The sequence below is a fragment of the Hyposmocoma kahamanoa genome, unplaced genomic scaffold (assembly GCF_003589595.1).
Source record: "Hyposmocoma kahamanoa isolate Upper Pololo Valley unplaced genomic scaffold, ASM358959v1 210, whole genome shotgun sequence".
Classification (NCBI taxonomy): Eukaryota; Metazoa; Arthropoda; class Insecta; order Lepidoptera; family Cosmopterigidae; genus Hyposmocoma; species Hyposmocoma kahamanoa.
This window is the reverse complement of record NW_020653731.1, coordinates 13,731,738-13,742,354: the sequence shown is the minus strand read 5'-3', so window position 1 is coordinate 13,742,354 and position 10,617 is coordinate 13,731,738. Positions and strand designations below refer to the sequence as shown.

At 36.2% G+C, this 10,617-nt stretch overlaps 1 protein-coding gene across 2 annotated transcripts in view; it reads left to right on the top strand.

Annotated features, from left to right (window-relative positions):
- Nucleotides 1–293: 293 nt before the first annotated feature.
- Nucleotides 294–10,617, top strand: part of LOC113227427 — a 33,151-nt gene continuing 22,827 nt past the window's right edge. For both annotated transcript variants that reach the window (XM_026460347.1, XM_026460349.1), the window contains exon 1: nt 294–345. The gene's annotated coding sequence lies outside the window, so the exon portion shown is untranslated. The remainder of the gene's footprint in view (nt 346–10,617) is intronic.

Genomic DNA, 10,617 nt, shown 5'->3' with positions numbered 1-10,617 from the left:
TGATCTTTCTATTCCAACCTCCCTAAGTGAAGCCAAAACCGAAATATGCCACAAATGCTACTAAAATCTATCAGGAACACGAAAGTAATAAAGGAAATTATTGTTAAAATGTAGATTTTTCTGTATCTCGGTGTTGAAAACAAAAGCAAACACAAAAAAACTGCAGGGCTGTCAGCTATCTTACCCAACATACATAGTATAACCTTCGGGGGACTCTCCCCTTTGAAGGTCCCTGTGACTTAATAGGTAAATAAACTACGTGCTCAAAAGTAATTTAACATTTCTGTATTTTGTTCCAGATTAAGAAGAGTTTGACGAAAAGATATCCTGTCCACAACTCATAAGGTAAGTTATTGCAAAATCTAAACCCAGATATTATATATCTAAATAAAATAGGAATCGATTGGATACTTCAGCTACTTTGGCTAATGCTCTGTGTGGTACAAAGTGGCAGCGCTGCTTCTGTTTTTGCCTTTAGGCACTCTGTCCAAATTCACCCATTGAACTTTGGTCATTAACTTTTAACAACCTTTTAGCGACCCCAGTGGCACAGTTTGCACTATTTACGCTGGATGATTACCGATTTGGGAAATTAATTTTACTAAATTGGTTCTATTCTGGGTGTTCTAGGTAGTGAATTCCATTTTCCTGGTACTCATGATATTTGTAAAATACTAACAAACTCGAAGGACTGCATTGCTAGCGAACGAGGCTTTGATGCGTAACATAAGTAGTACGAGATTTTTAGATCTAATTATGTAATTATTGCATAGAAAAATCCCCATTTGTAATAGCGCCAAAGTTCCAGAACACTTGGGATACTTTGAGTCCGCATCACGAACGAACGCCCATATATTTCTTCAACAACTTGGAGATTTCACTTGGCTGGAGCTGCGTAGCCTCATCGCACGGTAAAAAGAACCTCCCTCCTTTACACTATATTATTTTAATAAACATTAAAGTACGAAGCGCCTCACGCGACCGTGTGGCCTGGTAGGAATGCCCTATGAATCTATGGCGCTTTGAAATAACAGCTTTTAAACACACAGCTCGTATGACCATAGCAAAAAGCTACATTTTCGTTCGTAGAACATAATTAACGTACTTAAGATCACTGAGCTCAAATTCGTGACCTCACTTTGAAGGTTCAATAATTATATAATACTAGCTTACTTTGTATAAGTCGAACTGATAAACGGATAAAACTTTTTATAAGAATTATCTCTGTATATCTTTCTTTTTCTTTTTTTAACCGATTTCAAAAAAAGAGGAGATTCTCAATGCGGCTGTACTTTTTCGTATGTATATTACTCGATTACTTCGGCGTTTGTGAACTGATTTTGGTGATTCGTTTTTGGAAAGAGGATACCTCAGTATTGATCCCATTTTAATTGGAAGAAAATATTCCACCTCTAAGTGTGGCAAACTAGGGTTTGAATCCGTTTACTTTTGCACTCGGCTTTTTCTTATAAAAAAGTTATAATTATCTATTTGATATCTTTCTTTCATCTTTTATTCGTACGTATTATTTAGTAGCAGTAGAGCTCCTTGTGACAGAGTTCGTCCAAGCGAATACTGCCACCTTATCTATTTCTGCCGCCAAGCAGTAATGTCAGCATTAGTAATGTGTTAGGATTTTGGAGGCTAAAGGACATGTCAAGTTATGTCTCGGGGTGACGGGCGCAGTGGCAGTGCCCCTCAGATCTTTGTGATTTAAAGCTCTGTCAATGCAACTGCTATGGACAGGCGTGTCGCTTACCACCAAGCATTCGTTCCGTCACTTGATATCATAAAAGAAATATCGATACACGTTAAAATCACAATGTTTTGATCGAATATTTTATATAGAAATTTGTACTTTTACTGTTTTATATATTTTTAAACATGCTAATGAGAATTTTAAATCGTCACCTTCGGAATTACGGGCAATCCTTTTTTAAACTGAACCACCTATAATAAACAATAATTACAAATAAGTAAACCATATACCAACACCACCACCAGGTTACAATTAAAGCGTTTAAGGCACCGCTACCTGCTATTAAAGAAGCCGTTAAACGAAGCTCAATTAACAGAGAATTAGTCTCCCATCTCAATCAATTCCAAGTATTTTTACGCTTGGTCTCATGTACAAGCAAAGGGCGATCTTAATTCTAAAATTTGTCCTTTTTGGAGCCAGCAAGCTGCAATGGAAACAGCGTTAAACGCCCAATGTACATAAAAATGTATTAAGGCGAGGTATTTCAACGCGAGTGTACATTTTAGGAGGTGAGGTGTGGGGGACCGCTTCTCGCGTCCCGCATCCCGCGCACTGAAAATTCATATGAATGGAATAAGAACAGGCGGAGAAAATTTGTGTTAGTAACATCTGAACCAGGGGTCGGTTTAAAGTTGCAAAAGAACCCGAACGAGCCCAAATGCGAGTTGCAGCTCGAGAGATAATGATATTAAATTTGTATCGTCTGAACCCGAATTTATTTTCGAAAAATGTTGGTACATGTTGTAGCTTTCAGGAATGTGGAGCTTATTTCCAAACACTATTCCGATGAAACAATTTTTTTAAGGAACTTTTTAATGTTAGAAAATATGTTTTAATGTACGATTCTACATAACTCAAAAACTCCCGAAGTACTATCCAGAAACCGTTACGTTTAGTACTAGTTGTTTAGATGGCGGGTATTATGTATGGTTTAAAGGAAATTATTTTGCATATTAGTATGGTATACAGTTGAATATATTCACGGCAGTCCATAGCCTTAAAGCAACAAATTATACCAACATCTATCGAAAATGAATTCGGGTTCAAACAATACAAATTTAATGTCACCTTTAGAAGTGCAACTGATACCGGGGCTGGATGCGACTCAAATTTCATTATTTTTGACTAGCTACCAGTCCCGGGATCACTCGATACTCGCATTTGGGCTCGTTCGGGTTTTGTTACAACTTTAAACCGACCCCGGGTTCAGGCAAGCGCCTAATGGCGACAGGGCATTTTTCAAATTTAGGATAATTATGAATTTAATAACTAATAGAGCTTCAGTTAAAAACCAAGATTTAGCAGGTTCTCTGTAGTACTTAAAGAGAAATATTTCCATATAAAAATGATGTGCAGAGTCAGATATTTTATTGTTAAATAATTTGTTTTAGACTTTTATTTTTGCCTATTTTCAGGATTTTATATGATCGGGTGAAGTACATCCTATCGTGTGACAAATTAGCCCATTCTTTAGACAATATCCTTAGATGTGTCGTATATTTTTTGTAAAACCGTTATTTAATAGTAAATACCTAAACCATTTAATCTAACAAAACAGTTTAACAGTTTTTCCCGCTGCTGCTCCAGTGACTTGTCTTAAATATAATTACATGGTTCAGGCCCGAGCAAGTATTAGTATAATCCTGTGCCTTAAACCAATCACAAGTAGATCCAGGAAGAAATTAAGTCCTGAGAGGGCATTACGGCTAGATAGATCGGAATTGCGTGTCGAGCTCGTGTTAAGGGTGCGTACTATAAACTTTTTATACGGCTACCAGTTTTCCATCAGTTTGCTTGTTTTAGTTAAATTTTATTGTCGTTGCATAGGTAATCTAGTTACTATATTGATGGAACCGGGTTTGTGTGGGTACTTATTTATGTGTATTGTACGGTACAATGGCAGAGTCGTTGTCTACCTATCTTTCCATCAATCTTTCATTCTATAATGTTTCTAAGAAAGGTGTCGTGATATATCAGATATGTAAACGTACGTTTTCCCGTTCGGTTCTCTCTTGTCTTTAATAAGCTTGACTTTTATTTTTTATTTTATTTATTTAAATTTCATTGCACACAAAATAGTACACATGGCAGGCTTAATGCCGTAAGGCATTCTCTACTAGGGTGAATTTCAATGGCACTTTTTGAGTGATTTTTGTAAAACCCTTTTTTCTTTTGGTTTTAAGGTCTTAAACGTACAAATAAGTTCAAGCAATGTCAATAATGATAAAATCACAGAAATATTTAAGTTAAATACAACAAAGCACTATATTTTAGGTCACACAAATGAGATTGCAGTAGCGCGAATGATTTTCTCATAAACACGAAACGGCACAGTAATGAGAAATTATTGTTACAACACACATCTTATCGTTCACAAAAGAACATTTAACAACATTTAACATGTAACAAATATTTTAATATAATTTCTTGTATCAAAATCCTTCGCATCCGTGTAAGTCCATCTATCTATCTATATGTAATTAATAAATAAATCTAAGTAAGTATTTTGTTAAAGCCATATAAACTTTGTTGTACATCAATATATCATCATTACCACTATCAACATTATCATCATGATCACCATTATCAACAGCATCATTACCATTCACATCATCATCACAATCATCGTTATCATCACTACAATCATCATCGTCATCACCACCACCATCATCATCGCCATCACCGTCATCACTACCACTACCACCATCTAATTGTTATATTTCAAGTAAATGTTTGGCTTAAAGTAACTATTTGACTTAAAAGTGGACAGGAATGAGAGCGACATTAATGATATTGACATACATTTTTAATTGTCAAATGTGTAAAATATGCTGGACCGTTATAAAAGTGCATGGATTTTAAAGTTCCCTTTGTCTAATTGATGTACAATAAAGTTTATAAACTATTACTTAATACTTATTTAGATAGATTGCTGTACATGAATGAGAACGATTTAGTCACTAGCGCTGAAATTGGTATTTAAGTCGATTTTTTGCTACAACGTATATGCACAGGCTACTTCACTGTGTATATTCCAATCCGACAGGAGCCCCTTCTCACGTGTGCGAAGGGTGAAGGTGATGCGGTATGAACTTTTGTTATTAGAAGGTTTTTAGTCGAATTGACACTAATGATAAGAAAAATTGAAACACATTTTGTATTCCCAAGAAAACATGTTTGTTTATAATAAATTGGAAAGTTACGGTATGTATTCGACGTATAAGTTATTAGAGTTTATCCGCGATGGGAAATATTGCGATTTCCACGAGTGTTTAATTTTTTTTCTTCTTTTCTTAAAATTAAGGCGACGTGGAACCGGCTCCCATGAATGAGAAATTGCCCACTTTTTTAATTTGTAATTATTACTGTGATGTAGTAAAGTAGTCTTTATGTGTAACACAGACTAAGTAAGCAAGCAATCGTATTAAATAAATAATGCTTAGCATTCATTTAATAACATAAAAGTTATTGAAAGGGACGCATTTTTGGAGGTTATTTGAAAACGACCCACTAGTCAACCAGAGAAATGGGCACAGAGTAATTAACAGGAGTGCATAACATGACAAATTAAAAACAGATAAGGTCAATATAAATAATTAAGATACTTAATTTAAACATAATATAAATATACACACATTATATATGACGAACTATGTCCTTACATAAACAACTCATGTACATATACTGCCTCCGTAGCCGAACGGATACCATGCCGGACTGCCACGCAGAGGTCCCAGGTTCGATTCCCGGGCCGGGTGAAATAGTTGTATGGCCTACAATTATTTCTCTCGTGAGTTTGAGTGTAATTTGTGATTGTCTATGTGTGTGTCCATGGCACCCGCGACACAGGGTTTCCCTAGTGCGGGGCTATGTTGAGTGTGTGCGTTATTTATTTATTTATTATATAGAAAGAAAGAACTAAAATACGTTTATATTTTAAACCATTCAACGTAAAACATAAACAAAACAAAAAACATTATCAATATAACTTTGTTGTAAATACACCCTTGGACTTGTCAATTTTAGGTATATTTAGCAGCAGTACAGCTCCTTGTGAAAGAGTTCGTCCAGGTAAGTACTGCCACGTTACTGCGTTCCGGTTTGGAAGGGTAAGGGTGCTGGTAAAATTACAGGCAGATGGGACTTGTCAACTTATGTCTCGGGAAGAAGGGGGGAATGGCAGTCCCCTCAGACCTTTGCGATTTAAAGCTCTGAGTGGCACTACAACTGTTATGGATAGGCGTGGCGTTTACCACCAGGCGCACGATTTCTCCGTCCCGTCACTTGATATCATAAACAAAAGAAAACTCCAATATCTGAACTTATACAGAATGTTCAAACTTCCGCATAAATAACATCGTCTCAGTTTTTAGCAACTGAGAACCGGCTAAGTATATAATTTATAATTGCATGCAGCGGATGTATAGTCGGCAACTCGTACCTTTGTGCAATAAATAATAAGCTGCTATAAATTTATTATTAATAGAAAAAAATGTTTGTAAACATACGAAACATAAGCATAAAAATAGTATGTAAACATGTGTCAACAGAATAATCTATTAATTACAGTCATAATCTTTATTGCATCAATCTTGTAGCCGAGCACGTAAATTCTTTAGAATTAGTGGTGGTTTTCAATAAAGGCTCGCCTTTAAGAGTTTGATTAAAATGAAAGTATTGGCTTACTTTATAAAAATTCTTTAATGTTGTAGTATTTTTTTCCAAGTGTAATAATAATAATAATGCAAGCACTCAATATTACCCCATGTGCCATGGACACACACACATGGACAACCACAAATTACACCCAAACTCACGAGAGAAATATACGTAAGCCGTACAAATATTTGTCCCTGCCCGAGAATCGAACCTGGGACCTCTGCGTGGTGCTGCGATTACCAGTTATTCCTATAACACCTACACAATTTCGTAAATTTACTCATAAATCAAATTTTAATATAACAGAGCTCATTGTGAAAGGGTTCGTCCGGGGAAGTACTACCACGTTACCTATTTCAGGCACGAAGCAGTAATGTGAGCATTACTGCGTTCCGGTTTTGAAGGGAAACGGTGCTGGTGAAATTACAGGCATTACATCAACTTTAGTCTGAGGGCGAGTAAACATAGCGCCGCGACGGCGTCACACGACGTCATCTACTAAATTCGTACATTAGTAGAGAATTGCCGCCGCCGCCGTGATGTGTGTATGAATGATATAAGCAGCGGCCCAGTGGCGGTGCCGCAGTTGTTACGTTGCCGTGTCTAATAAGCTTTAGGTCTTGCAATTTAAAGGTACAGGTGTATCGCTTACCACCAGGCTCACGACTTGTTTGTCACTTGGGACCATCCAAAAACGGATTTGTAGCATCTGTACCCGGGATCGGTTGCAACGGAGCCCGAATGAGTCCAAATGCAAGTATCGTGTGATCTTTTAAAAAATATTTAAATTCGTGTCGCATCCAGTACCGGGTTCAGTTGCACCTCGAGAGATGACATTAAATTAAAACCTATGCTATATCACTTGCTCGTCGCCGATTTGTGAAGACTTCCTTGACATTATTATCCTTGCACTTTTGATGCCAACAGTACTTTCATAACTTGAATAATGTGACCATCAATTTCTTGTACAGCTATCTGTTTATTGATAAGTAGGTAGTTTATCTTACATGTTACAAGGAATAGAACCTTACAGGATCTTATATAAACTGTTTTACAGCAAATTATTTGCTACGTAGAGCGATGGTGGAACCGAGTGGAAGAAGCCCTTCCTCATTCCCCTTCTCCATTGAGACGTTAATGGTCGAATCAAAATCTGGCGGCATGTAACTGCCTCCGTGACCGAACGGTTAACACACTGGACTGCCACGCAAAGGTCCCGGGTTCGATTACCGGACCGGGAGAAATATTTATATGGCCTACATTTATTCATTTCGTGAGTTTGGGGGTAATGCATCGAGTATATAACTAGAAATAGAAACGAAATAAGGGCCATCGATTCCTGGCAACTGGGCAAATGAGCCTTATATCACTTAATATCAACTCTCGTTTGAACTGAAATCACAAATAAGAAAGCTGAAATAGTACAGCGCCAACGACTAACCTGTGTGTACGTCTCCATATATTCCAAAAATATTATGTATTTATTGTAATAAAGACAATATCTCTAACTATGGGGGGTTGTTCCATTCGGTGGTGTGGGAAAAACAGCAAAATAAAAAGAAAAGCATCTAATTACAAAACAAACGGAACCACATTTCATCGGTAATTAAATATTAAATACGCAATTTTTCATTTCATTTTCGTCCATTACAACATAGCTATAGTTAAACTGGTTAATTTGAAGTGAAACAATTGACGATACCCGTCAATTGTTTCGAATTCGGGCTGGCCAATCGGAGCGCAGTTGTCACCGTAATGATATGGCTGAATAGTTTTCAAACAAATCAAATGACATTTCGTCTCTATTTCTGGTTATATGCTCGATGGTATAATGTGTGGTTTCATAGCCCCATGAATTTGTGCGTTACAAAAAAAATGTACATATGGACACATCAAGTTGTAAATTGACGGATCTTGTTCCACTGAAGGCGGTATTCGAACAACCTGTGACTTTAATTTCTAAGTTAAGGTAACGTGAAGTTACGCAAATGTTTATTAGCAATACATCGCACTGAGACCTGCGTCTCAAAGACAGCCTTTGAGACACGTGTAAATAAAATGGCCCAAACCCTCTCCTTAGAGAGTTTAGGTGAAATTACTGGCATATGGGACTTGACGATAGGTAGATAGGAAACATCCGATGTAGCATGGACCCTCACAAACAATTACAAACAATCTTATATGTTCTAAGCAAAGAAGTATCTAACAAATATTATGTGTTAGTGATACGCACAAAGTGGTCATTACCCCCGCACTTGAGTTATATTTATTAAAACGGGTCTGTCGTAGTTCTTCACTAAGTTTCAAACGTACAGTTGCAAAAAATATTAGTAATTAGTATTAATTATATACTGCCTACATTGTAAACCAATATATATCTTATGACCGGCAAAGAATTAAGAAATATAATCATAAGCTCATTAAAACCGCATTACCTCGGAATGCAACAAAAAATCATAATCCTGTATTATGTTTCTTGTAACAAACCCGTTCACTGCAAAGGACAATGCGAAATGACCTCGAAAAGTGGTCCAGTCGGAGTGAGCCCGAAACCTCATGCATAAAACAATAACGCAATTTAGGTCTTGTGAGTACATTGAACTCTTTAAGGGTTGTCAAAAAGTTTCCATTCAGTTTCTAAACACATTTCCTTCAGAATGTGGTATACCGCTGATGGGTGTGGGTATTTTCATCCTGAGGACGTCCTACATTCAGTAATTCCGGACTAAAGAAAGGCCTGGTCAATAGTATTCTTTACTTAATAAGATTCCGGTTGATATTCAAAATATGCCTTTTACGAGGTTTAAAACTACAGTAAAAACAAAAACTTTATACTAAAGGTTTATGCAACTTCTGCAGACTTAAATGACAAAAATCTGTGGTACTGACCCGTTTAGCTATTGTAGGTAGTGTCGATCTGTGAAGTTTGAAATAAATATTATAAATGACAGTGTTTATTTACGAAGGGCAAACCCTAGAGTTTTTTGCTCATTCTTCTCAGGGGAATATGCTTTACGAATAACCAGTAAAGTATAATCAATATGACAACTTCAAGTGTTTTGTCATATTGATTATACTTTACTGCGTGTGTTTGCTTACCATTGAAATAAAGATCATTTGATTTTGACTTTGACTTTAACTTTGAGGCGAAAGATGTGTTAGGATCGTAGCAAGTGGGAGGCTCTGGTCCCCGCCGACGCTGAGCCTTCCCAGTGCGTGTTGATGGCTATCCATATTTTCGAAGTTTTCCAGCATTCTTCGGTTTTCTTTTCAGATCTCTTTAGGAATTTAACAAACTCAAGGCTCCTTGAACTTGAAAAATCAACATTCATGTCACTTGGCTATCGTATTTGATTGACAAATGTTATTATTACTATATAATACTAGAATAATTTGACGATTAATTAATAATTAATTGATACCTAATTCATTTTTAATTGATTAATTATTGATAAATAAACTGATTTATTTTTAAAATACTTTAAATTGAAGTTTGACAATCATTTTAAAATTAAATAATTTGACTTTCTGAATGTACTTGCTTAGATTTATTTATTTTCATTCTAATAATTGCTGCGCCCTTACGGGGTACATGTTTGATACTTTACCAACTACTATGAGACCTAAATGTAATAACATATTTTGCATTGACTCTTCAGAAACAATTGGCAAACTGTACATGAAAGTCTGGAACACTCGATCCTTATGCTGTTGATATGCCACCCATTCTTACAAAGGCATGGAACAGATTACCGACACGGCACCTGAGTTTCCCCAAAAACAACAATTTGAGGCTATTTAATGCTAGAGTGTTCAGGCATTTTTTAAACAAACGCATACCATCGTCGACTATATCAGTAAATGTCATGAAGTGAGATAGTGGCCAAACAACTGTCTTTTTTTAAATATGACTTTTGATTCATTCGATAAGACTCAGTGATGTTATAATAATAATAATAATTTATTTATTATCTCAACACAAAGGAGCAGACATTACAATTAGGTAAAGACTAACAATATTAATATGTGGAAACCCTTGTGAGAGACTGGAGTCCGTACTAGGCAACTAGACCTGTATTACACCACACTCACCAGGCCCTCACCCTCACAGACGTCTTAATAAAAAGAAATCAACATACATTAGTGATGAGTTGTATATGGTATAGTTCAATGTTGTTTACTAATGGTTTTAAAAAAAA